The 7,979-nt window shown below is 35.2% G+C and overlaps 1 pseudogene; it reads left to right on the top strand.

The window, feature by feature from the left end:
- Positions 1-6,107: 6,107 nt before the first annotated feature.
- LOC105987943 lies at positions 6,108-7,225 on the top strand (annotated as a pseudogene).
- The last annotated feature ends 754 nt before the right edge of the window (positions 7,226-7,979 follow it).

Here is a 7,979-nt window from a genome sequence, read left to right as displayed (position 1 = left end):
GAAGGATTGGGATGGGGGGGAGGGGGGAGGCTGGGAAGGGATGTGAAGGGTAAACAAAGGAGGAGGCTGCAATGCTTGGTAACAAATGTACGCATTATCCTGCCCATGTAATTATAACCCCTCGTACAGTATGTTTACAAAATAAAATTAAATTAAAAAAAAAGAATGGCCAATAGACATATGAAGAAATGCTCATCTTCACTAACCATAAAAGAAATGCAAATCTAAACAACATTGAGATTCTACCTCACCCCAGTTAGAATGGCTATCATTAAGAAATGTACTAACAACAGATGCTGGAGGGAATGTTGCCAAAGGGGAACCCTACTGCATTGTTGGTGGGAGTGTAAACTCGTTCAACCACTCTGGAAAGCAGTATAGAAGTTCCTCAAAAGACTATTATAGAGCTCCCCTATGACCCAGCAATCCCACTTTTGGGCATTTACCCAAAGATTGCAAATAAGACCATAGTAAAGCTACGGGCACAACTGTGCTTATTGCAACATTATTCACCATAGTTAGGATATGGAACCAGCTCAGATGCCCCTCAGTTGATGAATGGATCAAGAAAAAAATATGTATATGTGTGTGTGTGTGTATACATATGAGTGTGTATATATATGTGTGTACATACATACATACATACAGTGGAAATCGATGCCTCTATCAGAAAGAATGACACCACCCCATTTGTTAGGAAATGGAAAGACTTGGAAAAAATTATATTGCGTGAAGTAAGCCAGGCCCAAAGAAACATAGGTCACATCATTTCCCTTATATGCAGTAACTAGTATATGTTTAGGACAAGTTCAAAAGCTATGTACATATGACCCTATAAGGGGATGTTAAGCGAAAGGAACCCTAAGATAGGGACACTGTTGTTTTTAATGTACTTATAATTACTATGTGATTTTTTTTGTTTCTTTTATATGTTATTCCCCCATAGTATAACCCCTGCTTTCACTGTATTTGATTCTGGTGTCCTGCATCTTGTATTTACATTTTTTTTAACTTGGGGAAGGGAAGGGAAATAACAAAATGCTGAAATAAGGATATAGGCTGACCCATTGTATCAACGAGATGTACAAGACACTATGTTGAAAACAAACTTTACAACTTGGGGGGGAGGAGTTAGGAGGTGTGGTGGGAAGGAATGTTAGGGGAAATAAAGGCGGGGTAATAATGCTTGATAGGAAATGTATTCATTACCTTACTCAGGTAACTGCAACCCCTCTGTACAGTATCTTTACAATAAAAAAATAAATAATACAAAAAAGGAAAAAATAGGGCTGGGAAGTTGGCTCAGTGATAGAGCGCTTGCCTTGCATGCATGAAGCCCTGGGTTTGATTCCTCAGCACCACATAAGCAAAAAAAAAAAAAGCCGGAAATGGCACTGTGGCTCAAGTGGTAGAGCGCTAGCCTTGAGCTGAAGAGCTGAGGGACAGTGCCCAAGCCCAGAGTTCAGGCCCCATGACTGGACCCCCCCAAAAAAAAAAGGAAAAAAATATAAAAACATACACTAATTTAACAGGCTGGATATATGCATGTACAAAAAAGTCATAGTGAACTCAATTGTGTTAAAACATTAAAAAGTTAAAATAAAATAATCAGAATATTTATTTCTTAGCCATATCTACTAGCATTTTGAATACATGAAGAAAACCTATTTTATTGCTAGAATATTGAGCAATAGGAACCTAATTTTTTGTTGATGCTAATCACTAACATGAATGGAAAGTACATTTTAACAATAGCTAACCAAAACTCTACTGTTTACTTTTGATTCAGCAATTCTTTTCTTTTCTTTTTTTTTATTGTGAGAATACATACAGAGGAGTTACAATTACATGGGCAAGATAAGGAGTACATTTCTTATCAAGCATTGTTGCCTTCTTGTTGTTTCCACTTTCCATCCCTTCCCATACTCCTCCCGATTCAGCAATTCTAAGTTGAGAATTTTGTCCTAATAATATAACATCGTGGCCCTCAACATTACAACAATTATCTTTTATGAATCTGTGTTGTGAAGTAAGTATGTAATACTTTTACTCACTGGTGAATTGGAAATCAATGACAATATGATATTCTAGTATTTAGTTACCCAGAGAATTCTTTGTTTTGATTAAATAATTTACTCTAGTACACAGAAGCTTACATCCTTTCCTGTGTCAAGAGTAAGTAAATATTTTCATATTTTGCTCTGTCACATTTGCTAGAGTTCACGATGAAATGAATCTCAATAAAGTGCACAATAGAGATAATTTGATAGGTTACTGAAAAGACATGAAGTAAATTGGTCCATAATAATATCTATGCCAATATTGAAGTCGCTCATGTATTTTAAGTTAGAACAAAGTATTCAGATGGAGAAGACTGGATCACTAGAGCTCTCTCTTTACAGGGATGATGAGTGAAGTGTTGAACAATAGAGGATTTTCCCAAATCTCTCAATGCAACTTATTAATGACAGTGTGTAAACTATTGAAGGGTAATGATTTTTAATTTCTGACATACACTACTGAGAGATTAAAAGAAGATAAAATCTACTTAAAGATAATAATACAAAGAAAAAAGAATGATTTAAAAAATCATTAAAATATGATTTTAACTGAGAAGAAAAGAACTTTCATTCATTTGTCCATGCTCAGATAATCTCCTGTTGTGATTGGTGCTGTTTTCTCTTATAGGGTATGTTGTAGAAATACATACTATATGTGATCCATAAAATGAGACAAATCAATAGTTTTACATGAGGAAATTCTAATTTAAATACTAGGTTATAATGCAGTTAAGTCAATGTTGGTGCTGATTTTTGTAAATTAAAACATTTTATAATTTGTTGTTTTTACGATTATGTGTGCTATAGATTTCTAGGCACTGAAACACTGTTTTTTATTTTAGCAGAGATGCGGAGGTTAAGAGAATTTTAAATATTAGAGATTTGAAACAAAATCATATTTGAACTGTTATATTCCTTTATCTTGGGCTGCTCTACCTAATGAGTGTACTGTCTCCTCTCTTTATAGAGCCCAACTAAAGATTCAAATACTCAAGCCAGGTGCCAGTGGCTTATGCCTGTAATTCTAGCTACTCAGGAGGCGGAGATTTGAGGATTACGGTTTGAAGCCAGGCTGGGCAGGAAAGTCTGTGAGATTCTTATCTCCAATTAATCATAGGAAAAGCCAGAAGTAGTGCTGTGACTCAAATAATAGAACATTAACCTTGAGCAAAAAGGAGTCCAGAGACAGTGCCCAAGCCCAGAGTTGGAGCCCCAGCACCAGCAAACAAAAAATAAAAATAAAAATATAAAAATTTAAATATTCAGCTATCTCTTATAAATTCCTATAGGTAACATTAGGAAGACATCTTACTTTTTGAATTACTATTCTGTCTTTTGTTCTTTGGAAGTTTATCTTTGCATGTACTCTTTTCAAAGAGACATTGCTTCAGATATTGGAAATATATTAATATCCTCATACTAAACATATAATCTTACACTTTTTTTGTGCTGGTTCTAGGGTTTGACTTCACTGGGCACTATCCCTGAGCTTTTTTGCTCAACATATTCCACTTGACAGCTTCGTTTACAGCTTTTTGGTGGTTAATTGGAGATAAGAGTCTCATGGACTTCCCTGCTTGGGCTGGCTTTGAGCTATGAGCCTTAGATTTCAGTCTCCTGAGTAGGTAGGATTACAGATATGAGCCATGGGTACCTAGAAATCTTATACCTCTTCCATTTAAAAATCGACTTAATTGTTTTATTGTGATAGTTAAAACATCTAGCATGGAAATTTCCTTGGAGCAATCAATAATTAGCTTTAGGGGAAATGTTCTGTACTTTGGAATTTGTTTTATAACTTGCATGAGAATTTTTATAAAACATTGCCGTTTTAAAGCCATGACTTCTGCAAATATTCTCTCAAGTATGACCAAATGCTGTGAATTCAAAACATTTTTACAAGTCTTCACACTCTTTTCCACACTGCATTTGTAAACCTTGGGAGTAGTGACTGTTGTATATATATTTCTCTATATGTATTTCTCAATTGGTATTGATATTTGATTGCTTGCTTGCCTGACATTTAATATCAATATTCTTATAGGCCTAAATGTACTGCCCACAATTAGTAGAGCTGTATTCCTACCACTTATTGACAGTTTGAAATTTATGCTATCCTCTATACATTTTTTCTTCAGATCAAGTTGATCTCCAATATCCCATGTTCTTACAATGCACTTTTAGAAAATGAACAAAATTATATATGGTAGACATAGAGGCTTGTTGTCTTGAACGTTTTCCCCTTAATATGTATTCACTTATTTTTTTAATAAAATTATCTCCAACAGTTTTAATTCTTCATTTTTCTCAAACTAATTTTCATAGGTTAAAATTATATATTGTTTTATTTATTTCTATCATCATTTCTCATTTGTGCTCTCATTGTTTAAACACATATAAAACCTACATAAACATTTGTCTTTGTCTATAACACTTCATTGTGCATTTCATGTCACAACAATCTGGTTGGAAAACTATAACTCAGAGAAAAATGTTACTTTTGCTCATTGTATCAACCTTTCAAATTGTTTATAATCAAACTTCTTTGGGGAAAGGAAATGGTACCAGGGATAAATGTCATCAGAGATGAAGTATTAAGAACTTTCACAAGAAAAGCAAATCAACTATTTTCTGTTACATGAAAAAGTCTGAAAAACAATATGGTTATTCATAAAATAAAAGCAATTAAGAATCAGTCTTGTTAAGCTTTGATTCAATGATTATTAATACAGGCTAATATTTTCTCCATATGTAGTGGGTTTTTTGTTTGTTTGTTTGCTTTCTTTTGTTTTTGACAGTCTTGGGGTTTAATCTCAGGGTTTAGGTGCTGTCCCTGAGCTTATTTGCTCAAGGTTAACACTCTACCACTTGAGCTACTAGACCTCTACTTCTGTCTTTTGGTAGTTGATTGGAGACAAAAGTCTTATGGATTCTTTTGGCTTTGAACTATGATCTTCAGATCTCAGCTTCCTGAGCAGAAAGGATTACAGGTCTGAGACACTGGTGCTTGGCTTTATATGTGTGTTTTAAATCCTTAACTGTTATTCATGTATTAATTTGGTTCTCTTTTACACACTCTAACGGTAAGTGGAATACAATATGATATTTAACTCATGTATTTTTTTCTGATATTCATTTTTAAGTATTATGGTTCTTCTATTATTCATAAAAAGTTTTAATATTCTTTAGGGATTGCAATTTTGTTAGAACAAATAAACTAAAACTTTAAAATAAAACCAAGTTACTAGAAACACAAAGTACATGTCATATTAATGTAATTATCTGTAAAATATAAATGAGCATTGCACAAACATCGTAAGCTTCATTTTTCTAACTGTACCTTAAACACTATATTTTCCTATTACTTTCCAATAGTGGCATATTTCTTTGCCCTTCAGACACGACAGATGACAATAGTATGGTTAGTAAAAAACATAGAAGAGGGACAGTGTTTATCAGAGAAATTCTGACTAAAGAGACTCCCACAAAAATTTGGATTATCTTCTTGTTCTCCACGGTTTTCTAAGGAAGTCATGTAAGGGGACACTCACTTAGTCACCTCACGTACTTTTTCTTTAAAATTTTTCTTTCTGTGAAGTTTTCAGTATTGTCACAAGTATCCCTAATTTTCTAAATTTTGCATTTGCTAGGACCATAATCATTTCCTATAAGCATTATGTGCCTGTGACAATTGAAATATCAGCTCAATTCAGGAAATAAGAAAAAATTAAGCTGTTTAAAAGAATTGAAAGATGGGTCAGAGATTACCACTAAACAAATTGAAGGCCTACATTTCATATGAACAATATGCCTCCTGTAATGGGGCAAGATTGGTTCAATTCTGAACAAGTGAAAAAATCTCTGCATTATTGTACATACTGATGAAATAGGATATATGTTTGTTATGCTAAACTCTGATTTGTGCAAATATTGGACATCGGTACACTTCTAGATAGATAGTTTGCGTGACCTAAAGGGAAGGAAAGTCTTTTCTTACTCATGATAATATTTTTAATTTTCTGTAGTTTTGTTAAAAACAAGAGAAAAATGGAAAACAAATCAGAGGAGACTGTGTTCATCTTGCTGAGACTGACAAATGACCCCCAGCTACAGATTGTGGTTTTCCTGTTTCTCTTGGTCAATTTCATCCTGAGCCTGATGGGGAACTTTGTCATCATCCTGCTCACAATGCTGGACCCCCACCTCAAGACTCCCATGTACTTCTTCCTTCGAAATTTTGCCTTCTTAGAAGTTTGTTTTACAACAGTCTGCATCCCACGGTTCTTGACCAGCATTCTCACTGGATACAAAAACAATCTCCTACAATGGTTGTGCAACTCAACTATTTTTTTTTTCCTATTAGGCCTCACTGAGTTTTACCTCCTGGCCGCCATGTCCTATGAGTGCTAAGTGGCCATCTGCAAACCCCTGCATTACCCAGTCATTATGAATAGCAATGAGTGCCACCAGCTGGTTTTCAGCTCCTGGCTAACTGGATTCTTAATTATCCTTCCTCCTTTGCTCTTAGGACTCCAGCTGGATTTCTGTGCATCCAGAACCATTGACCTCTTCTTCTGTGACACCTCTTCTGTCCTGCAGATCTCTTGCACAGATACACAGAAATGTTGGGTATTGTCTTAGCTTTGTTGATGGTTGTCATCACACTGCTTTTAGTGGTTCTCTCCTACATATGCATCATCAAACCTGCTGCAAAATTCTCTTCTGTCCAACAATGAACAAAAGACTTTTCACCTGTTCCCCACACTTGGCTGTTGTCTCCATTACTTAGGGGAGTTGTATCTTTTTTTTTTTTGTCGGTCATGGGGCTTGAACTCTGGGCCTGAATGCTGTCCCTCAGCTCTTCAGCTAAAGGCTAGTGCTCTACCATTTGAGCCACTGCATCACTTCTGGTTTTCTGAGTGGTCTATTGGAGATAAGATTCTCACGGACTTTCCTGCCTGGGCTGGCTTTGAACCACGATCCTCAGATCTCAGCCTCCTGAGTAGCTAGGATTACAGGTGTGAGCTACCGACACCTAGCTGGAGAGTTGTATCTTTATGTATATAAAGCCCTCAGCAAAGGAAAGGGTGATTTTCAATAAGGCTGTGACAGTTCTCTACACATCTGTGGCTCCTTTACTGAACACTTTCATCTACACTCTTTGAAGCATGTGCTTCAAAGGTTTTGTTCTTTTCAAAACATGGCCAAATTTGGACAGAAACAAAATGCTGCTAGAGCTTGAAAGTGACAATGGAATGTACTTGTCAGTCTTATTAGTTCATGTCTATGTTATTTTTTCCTCAGTATTTAAATCGTGTAAAGTTTACTGACACACTTTATATTCTTCTTGAGTGGATCTTCCTATTCTCTGTGGTAAAATTGCCTTCTGCAACTGAAAATATTAAAGTCTATGTTTATTGAGGAATCTCTCTTTGCACAAGTGCTAGATTTGTGTAGAAAATTCTCTCAAAGTGAGCCATTTTAGATATACTTGTTTGATTATGTTAATACCTGTTCATGTTGCTAGGAATTTTGTATTTGCCATTAGTATTCTGCATTTCTGAGATTGTCAGAGATTAACATGGGATATGGTAATTTTTTATTTCATTTTAATTGTCAAAATGATGCACAGAGGGGTTACAGTTACTTACATAAGTAAGGAGTTACACAGATCATTTCCAACATATTGTCTTGTATATATCACTCTTGCATTGGTTCTTTGTCTCAACATTCTGTTCTTCTCTTCCCTTCCCTAATTCAGTTAAATGTATACACAATCCTAGGTTTTCCACCTAGTATTATTCCACCAGGAATAATATTCCACCAAACTCAAATACAGTGACAACAGGGGATATACCATAGGGGGAAGAACATACAAAAGAAATGAAAAATCACATAGTACATTAAAAACAGCAACAA

The sequence above is a fragment of the Dipodomys ordii genome, unplaced genomic scaffold, assembly GCF_000151885.1.
Source record: "Dipodomys ordii isolate 6190 unplaced genomic scaffold, Dord_2.0 Scaffold3, whole genome shotgun sequence".
NCBI classification, from domain to species: Eukaryota; Metazoa; Chordata; class Mammalia; order Rodentia; family Heteromyidae; genus Dipodomys; species Dipodomys ordii.
The sequence above is the reverse complement of the archived record's forward strand: the minus strand, read 5'-3'. Positions and strand labels throughout refer to the sequence as shown.